The sequence below is a fragment of the Capsicum annuum genome, chromosome 2 (assembly GCF_002878395.1).
Source record: "Capsicum annuum cultivar UCD-10X-F1 chromosome 2, UCD10Xv1.1, whole genome shotgun sequence".
NCBI classification, from domain to species: Eukaryota; Viridiplantae; Streptophyta; class Magnoliopsida; order Solanales; family Solanaceae; genus Capsicum; species Capsicum annuum.
In genome coordinates this window covers 96,698,617-96,707,058 of record NC_061112.1, presented here as the reverse complement: position 1 = coordinate 96,707,058, position 8,442 = coordinate 96,698,617, and positions in this window count along the sequence as shown.

The window sequence follows — 8,442 nt, the reverse complement described above, 5'->3', positions numbered from 1 at the left end:
TGAAGATCTAGAAATACTTGATAGAAACCTCTTAAAGACATCTAGAAATTTTTAACATTTTACAATTCTCCATAAAAGTAAATAGTTGGAGAAAAGAACTGGTCCTTAGCCCCAAGCAAAAGTGAAACCATAAACATTTAACACGAGAAACGAAAAAGCTTGATTTAACTAAAGGAATTCAAAGAAACAAAAGGAGAAAATTTGTTTACATCATAATGAATTTCGATAATGATGAAGTCAATACCTGCGCCTAATTACTTGAGGTGTGTTCTTGACTTCTCTCCCTTCTCGTCGACTACAAATATTTATGTAAACAAATCCTTGTTCTCTTCTTCTTCTTCCTCCTTTTGAATTTCAACTGTAGCAACCAACAAATAAAAATGGTTAGAGCACAAGAATGAATACAATGAAACTAAATAAGATTAACAATAAATCAAAATAATCAGGTATTACGTAAACCAGTAATATTAATAAAATACTTGATAAATAACAGCATACATATAGACACTTCATGATTGCTATTTATAGATTAGTTGAGCCATAAAGAAGGAAGTTTAAGAGACATGTTTTTAAATGGAGAATATAATTAGATGGAGGTTTTTTGTAACCTATGAAATATAATTAAATAAATAAATGTGATAGAATTTTTTGAACAAATTGATCAATGCAAAAAATGAAAGAAAAATTTAAAAAAATCACGAAAAAAATAAATATGAATGGAGTCCATAGAGAGGTGCCACATCACTTCCTCTATGGTTCTTCTTTATATATATATATATATATATATATATATATATATATTGATTCTTTTAGGTCCTTTTGGCCAAAGAAATATTTCCTCTGTCTCAATCATTTCTTTTTTGTCCATCCCAAAAAGAATATTATTTTTTTCTTATTTGATAATTATATAAAGACACAATTCTACCTTTACCCATATTAGTCTCACTTATAAGGCCCATTTAATTAAAAATAATATTAGTACATTATCTTAATAAAGGATAATTTGGTAAAAAATATCAAGTCTTTACTTATTTCTTAAATTTTATGCCCGATAAAATTATGACACATAAAATAATATGGAGAAAGTATTTTTTTCACTTTACTCCTTGTTATACTTTTTCAACAAATTTGCCCTTGTCATCCAATTTTGGAATCATTTTTGTCCTTGTTATCCAACTTTGGGCTTATTTTTGCTCTTGAGTTGTCAAGACCATGACCTCACTTATATGATTCTACGTAGCGTCTAGATACAACGGACGTGTTTCTCTTTTTTGATTGGGTAAAGTGTTTGTAATCTAGAGAGAATCTTAAATTGACATAAAATGATATCCACATAAGCACCGCATAGATGCTACATAGAATCATATAAGTGAGGTCATGAGACTTAACAACTCAAAGACAAATATGAGTTAAAAGTTGAATGAAAAGGGCAAATATAACCCTCAAAGTTGGATGACAAAGACCAAATTTGTTGAAAAGGTATAAACAGAGGTAAATATAACTATTTTCTGATAGTAGAGGGGTAAAAATAATGCTTTTTCCTTGAAAAAGTGAAAATAAGTCTCAACCCATTTTCACTTTTTTCAATCCACTTCTCTTACAAAAATTCAGATACAACGCCAATTTACTTATGGTATGATACAATTCCCAAATACGAATATGAGTATAAAGTATGAAAATTGAAAGATAATAAAGCAAAGACGATAAATAGATAGACACAATATAAGGAACGTAAGAAAACCAAAGATATTTCAAACCAATGACCCTCAAACGTAGTTCTAATACAAGCACTTAACTCTTACGTAGACCGAAAAGGTATCGAACATCCAATCAACCTTCATTTCTAAGAAAACGTTCAACAAGAACTATCCAATCACACTATAAAGTGTTTGGTTCATCAATAATAAAAATAAGATTATGAAAATAACCTTAGGAGGTTTTATTTATAGTCTCTACAAAAACCCAAAAGTGAGCTTGACAAGAAAGGAATTAAAACCCACAAAATGACTATTCTGTCCAACTGGGATGGCCACAGGGATGGTCAGTTAGGGGTGGGATGGTCAGTACCACCTTCAATTGCCTTAACTGGCGAGCTGCTGCCTTAAGCTTCCTAGGACGACTCTAGGAATGGCCAGTCACCAAGGTGGCAGGCCGTCGCTCCTCTAGTCCCTCCAAAACATTTGTGTTCTTTGATATTTTGGCCTCCCAACTTAATTTTCAACTCATGGTTGTTGACACCTAATTTTGCCCTCATGACTAAGTTTAGCCCTGACTTTCTTCGTTTTTAAATAAAAGTATAATATTTATTTTATCCGGATAATTACTCTTTCAAGTATTTATCTAGATAATTTAGTCATTATAAGTAACGATTATATGTTCTCGTGTCCATACATACGAGATTGTGTAATTTCGTTACTTAATGAATCATTTTATGAAAAATTAAATTTTAAATAAAGGGTTATCTAGAAAAAATTAATTCAAATCTTGATTTAAATATAATTTAGTCTCAAAAATAATTTACTTGAAAAAGTATTATTTGATTTTATTGGATCAAGGAGCTTGGGATTTGATTGGTTGTTAATTTATTTCAAATGTGATTTTAATTTAGTCAATTTATTAAATTGAACCTTAGTAGAAATCAATTCGGCTATAATTTTAATACAATTGGTCAATTGAATTTTAATTGGGTTAAAATTTAATATGATTGTCTAATTTTTTTCATTGGTTGACTATTTAAAAAATAGCAAAAATCCCTAAATCCCCAATTCCTAACCTACCCAACAAAAATTCACCATAATTAGGCTCAATTGCATCGATCCAGCCCACCTTTAATACACCTCTTCAGCCAACATAACAACACCCAACAACCCAGCCCAAACATCTCTCTCTTGCCCTCAGCCCATTTGCTTCCATTTTTGGAAAAATTACATAAACTAGCAACCTTAAGACTTTAATTATAAGAAAAAACAATAGTTTGATAAAATTACAACTAATAACAAAAATAGCAATATTTTATTAATATTTTTGAGAAGCGCGTGATATCACCTCAAATTTTTCACATCCCTACTTTTACTCTACTTTATCAATTTACTTCCCTCCAACTTCCATTTCTTTTTTTTTTTTGCAATTTCCGCGTATCTCTCCCACGATCTTGATAAAGATCATCTCCACTTTTTAAGGTAAGTTTTTCTTTTAGTTAATGCATGTTATTTTTTTCCATTTAATTTTTGTTAATGTGTTTATTGTCGCCATTTTTTTCAATATTACTCTGCAAAAAATTGTATGTTTCGGATAATTTTTTTCTGTTAAAATTTATAATGGCTCAACAAGAAAATCGAAGTTGTTCAATTAGAGAAAATCAACTGAAGAATTTACTTACCGATGAATTACCATCGTTTAGTCTTGGTTTAACACAAGACGAAGTTTTTAATTTGGGTTCTACTAATGTTCTCTCTAAGAAAGGTGTTACCATTGAAGAGTTGAGATCTAAGCACCGTAACGATCCCGAAAGGATTGTGGAAATAATGAAAAGGAAAGGATTGACAAAAACTTCATCTCCCACAAAATTTCAAAAATCAGTGAAAAGGAAAAAGTCGGATGTAAAAGGAGAATATAGTAAAATTGCAAGTCCCGTTGCATGAGATTCTGAATCTGAACAAGAGAAAGTGGAGGAGGTATGATACTATTCGAAAATCTTGTTATTGATATGAATTGTATATGCTATATACAATATATTTTAAATATGTATTTCATATCTAAATTTTGTGTAAGATATTTGTATTTATTAGGTTTCTGTATATATATATATATATATATATATATATTTGGGAATTTTTTTGAAATAGCAATGTAGAAGTGTAATATGTATTCTGAAAATACATTTGTTATATAATTTGTATATGTGTTGTTATATTATTTTCTTTTTAATTAAATTTGTACAAATCATGTATTCATAAAATACATATGTGTTTGTTCAAATATAATTCTAATATGTATTCTGAAAATACATACAGGTTAGATATGTGTTTATATGTTTACCTCTAAGAATTTTATTCGATGTTAAGTTGTATGTGGTAGTCATTAGATTTTGAATGTGATATGTAGTTCTTGTTTCTTGAAATGTATTTTTTACATACATAGTTGTATTTGTTATTATTCATCTTATAAAATTATTATAAGATGTATTTCATAAATACATATAAAAGAATGTTTGTATTAATATGTATTATTAAAATACATTTGTTTTATAATTTGTATATGTGTTGTTATATTATTCTCTTATTAATTAAATTTGTACAAATCATGTATTCACAAAATACATAATGTTTTTGTTGAAATATAATTCTAATATGTATTATGAAAATACATACAATTTAGATATGTGTTTTTATGTTACCTCTAAGATTTTTATTCGATGTTAAGTTGTATTTGGTAGTCATTAGATTTTTAATGTGGTATGTATTTCTTATTTGTTGAAATGTATTTTTTACATGCATAGTTGTATTTGTTATTATTCATCTTATAAAATAACTATAAGATGTATTTCATAAATACATATAAGATACTTCGTATAAACTAGTTTTAAGATGTATTTCATAAATACATATAAGAGACTGTTTTGTCATATAAATGTATATTTTTGTTGTTTAGGTCATTCGTGATCAAATATACATAGCACAGGTATTGCCCAAATTTGCTCCTCATATAGGATGTCAGACGGTCAATGACATTGAAGATCGTATTAAGACAATGTTGACGAAGAGCCAGTAAAAGATGTTTTGTACTAAAAGTATTTTTGATTTCTTCATAAAGAAGAAATATTGTATCGTCCAAGCCCAGTTAGGGAGATGCATTATGTCGAAATTGAGAATATTGTTTCCTGATATCTCAATTGGTCAAATTCAAAATCAAAACTAGGGAAAGTTCTACAAGTGTCATAGTCATTCGAGCAAAGGGCACAATTCTCCATTTCACTATTAGAGAGTTTGCTTTGGTGACTGGTTTGAATTGTCCTACAAATAAGGATGAATTTGTGTTTGACGAGGAGCGCCCAAATAGAATTATTGATCAATATTTTGATGGTGAGAGTTTTGTACAGAAAAAAATTTATTTGCGGTTGTTTCTGATAAAATTTGGGAGAATGATAACGATGAAGATGCGTTAAAGTTTGTCAGTTTGTATTTTATTCATGCATTCTTACTATCGTCAGTTGATACCGTAGCTATTCCACGCCTCCACTTTGATTTGATTGAGAGTGGTCGCTACAGTTATTATCCGTGGGGATTGGTTGCATTTGAAGAATTAGCTAGAAGCTTGCATAAAAAGTTGAAGCCGAAAGAAAAGTTCTATATGCTTCTTGGAATGCCACTGGCCATTCAAATTTGGTTGTACGAGTATTGTTCAAACGTGCATCGTAATGTTGCTTCCAAGGTGGATTCTCAAATCCCACATATTTTGAATTGAAAGACAAATTATCCTTGTCCAAGATATGAAACTCTTATGGGAAGTATGTTTGATGATACAGATGACAAGGTTGGTTTTACAAAAAAAATTTATATGTGATGTTGATTATTTTGTAAATATATTTTCTGATCTGGTATATGTATATATACAACATACCATTTGTCACTGTATATTCATTATTGGGTTTGGATCATGGTTAACTGATTTATAATGTAATTAATTTTACCATCTAAATTATTATTTTCATTATGTTATTTAAATTGTAGGTTGTTTTTAAGAATATCGAGCCAACAAGAAAGGAGATTTCAGTTTTTCATATACCGAAGAAGCTTGTTCCTGACTCTGCTAGTCATAATGAAGATGACATTGATTCGGATAATGATTTTCAGGATCCTCCACAAAGATAAAATCAGTTTACCATAAATAAAAAACATCATGGCGATTCATCAACTTCACTTGTAAAAAAAAATTGAAGCCACATCCTAAAGGTGTAGATGAGCAGACATCAAAACGGACCCCTCCACCCCGTGCTGCAAAGATGCCTTTTGTCAGAACTCCAATTCACAAGTCAATTCAAATAAAAGTTACGCTACGTGGAAATAGGAAAGACATAAACTGGCCTGACAGTAAAAAATCTATTCTGGTTCAGTCACCTGATCCGTCTTCGTTCAGTTCTGAAGATGAAGACGGTGTTGTCTCGAAGAAAGCCTTTGATAAGTTTTGTGAAAAGGTAATTTTTGTTTAAGTTTTTGATTAATTTATTTTTCCATTTCTAATTAATTTTTTTATAATTCAGGTATGACAAGAGTTTAATGATATCCGCGGCCTAGTGTCTTCCAGGTTTGATCATATGATGAATACAATTAATGAAAATAAGGTACAACATATATAAATTTACAGCATATGTATTTTTTCACAACTAAGTTGTTATTTACTATTTGTTTTTGATTTATATTTTCATGTTTTAAACGCGAAGAAACAAACAAAAGGCAGCGAATCTGATCAGCCACCAGCGGATGAAAATGTTAAGAGTACATCACCCCATCACGCGACTACAAAATTTGTTCATGAGTTTAATAAGAATCCTGAAGGCACATTGGTAAGTAAATTTCGTACATTTATATTCAACTAATTTTATATATACAGTTGTAATTTATCATTATAAAAAATAATATTAAAGCAGGTTGTCGAAGAGATGGCAGGATATTAAAGCAACAGTATGAATGATGTGTATAATGAGATTGATGGGTATAATGAGGATAATGACATTGTTCTGGTAGAGCATTTTTTGTTTGGTTAGGTATAGTTATATTGATGAATAACACTTATTTTAATTTTTTATTGTTTCATTTTTGAAAGGAAAAAACTGATATATATGTGCATGAAGAAAGAGATGTATGTGTGGCTCCGGTATGCTGAATACATATAGGTTAGTTTTTTAGTTCTTCATAAATATTATTTTATTTAATTTGTATGAACATGTGTAGAACACAAAATCAATTGACGAAAGAATTGGTGAAGAACAAATATCAAAAGCTCAGTTCACATTTTCAGATGACGTCCTTAGAAGCATTGATCTTGACTCCATAACAAAAGCCAATGTTAAAGTTGAATATGAGTTTAAGGTATCTAGAATACGTGCATTGATTTCTATTTTTAATTTGTTGGAAAATGCAATCTTACTAGATCTTTATAAAATTTATACAGAACAAAGAAGGTGTGATCGAGATGAATGTAAATACACCAGAGGAATATGAGTCAGAGGTTAATGATGTGGATAATTCAAAGTTAGATCAGCAACATAAGAGTGCAGTCCACATTCCTGCGGGAGTAAATGATGAAAGCAATGCTGATCAAGATTTGTCTGACTCTCAGATCACTCTTCCGGATGAGCTTCTTCCCAGTCTTAATGCGTATGTCAATCTTGAACGAAGTATAATTGTATATCCATCAGCAAATCAAGCATAACAAACGCCAACGCATGTTTCAAGGATTAGGCGACCATCTAGATACAATGAGTCACCATTCATAATGAAATTTGGTTCAGCAGATGGTTAGTACTCTTAACATAATTTTTTTAGTTAACAAATTTGCTTACTTTATATTTTTTTCCTAATGGATAGTGAAGTATGAATTTGTTTTTTTACTATTCAGTTGTATTTTTGGAACAACTGTAAATATTTTTAATGAGATATGATTATATTTTGAAGATTATTTTTTTTATTTTAAAGTTGGATAGTTTAGATATTTTTACTCTGGATTTGTTCATATGTATTTCAGAAATACATTTGTTGCAGTTTTGAGACATATGATTTAACTTTTGTTTCAGCAACGTATTTATTTTTACTTATAATACTACATTATCTTATGTAATTGATTATATTTACATAATTAATTGCATAACTTAATAATAAAGTAAGCACGGAAGAGCAATGGAGAACATTCGATCAGAAGCATCCCTTCACATCTCATCCAGTTAATGCGACAGAAGATACTAAGGTCACCAACAAGTTCATGACTGGTTTTCTTTGGATCTTCTTAAATATCATTCGAAGAGGTATACAGAACACAACTTAATAGTACTAACTTTTGAAAGTTAAGATTATGTAAATTACAGACTAATATGTATAATGAATAAACAGGAACAACAAAGAAGAATATTATTTGAATGGAAAGGCAAAAATATCAGTTATCAATTTTAAAATTTTATCTGTTGAAGATAAGAATTGGTTCTACGTTATGGGTACTCCTAGCCAGAGGTGGTCAGTGAGGTAAATGATGTATTATTACGTTAATTTGTATATTGGAATAAATATTAGTTCTGTGTTAAATATGAATAATTGTAATTGATTATTTTGTTATAGTTGAAAATGTATATTTGTATATACATATGAAGTAGGTTATATGTTAACTAATATGTACATGATATTTTCATATGTAAGGTTTGATTTTTTTTATTTGTTTATTTAATATTAAGTA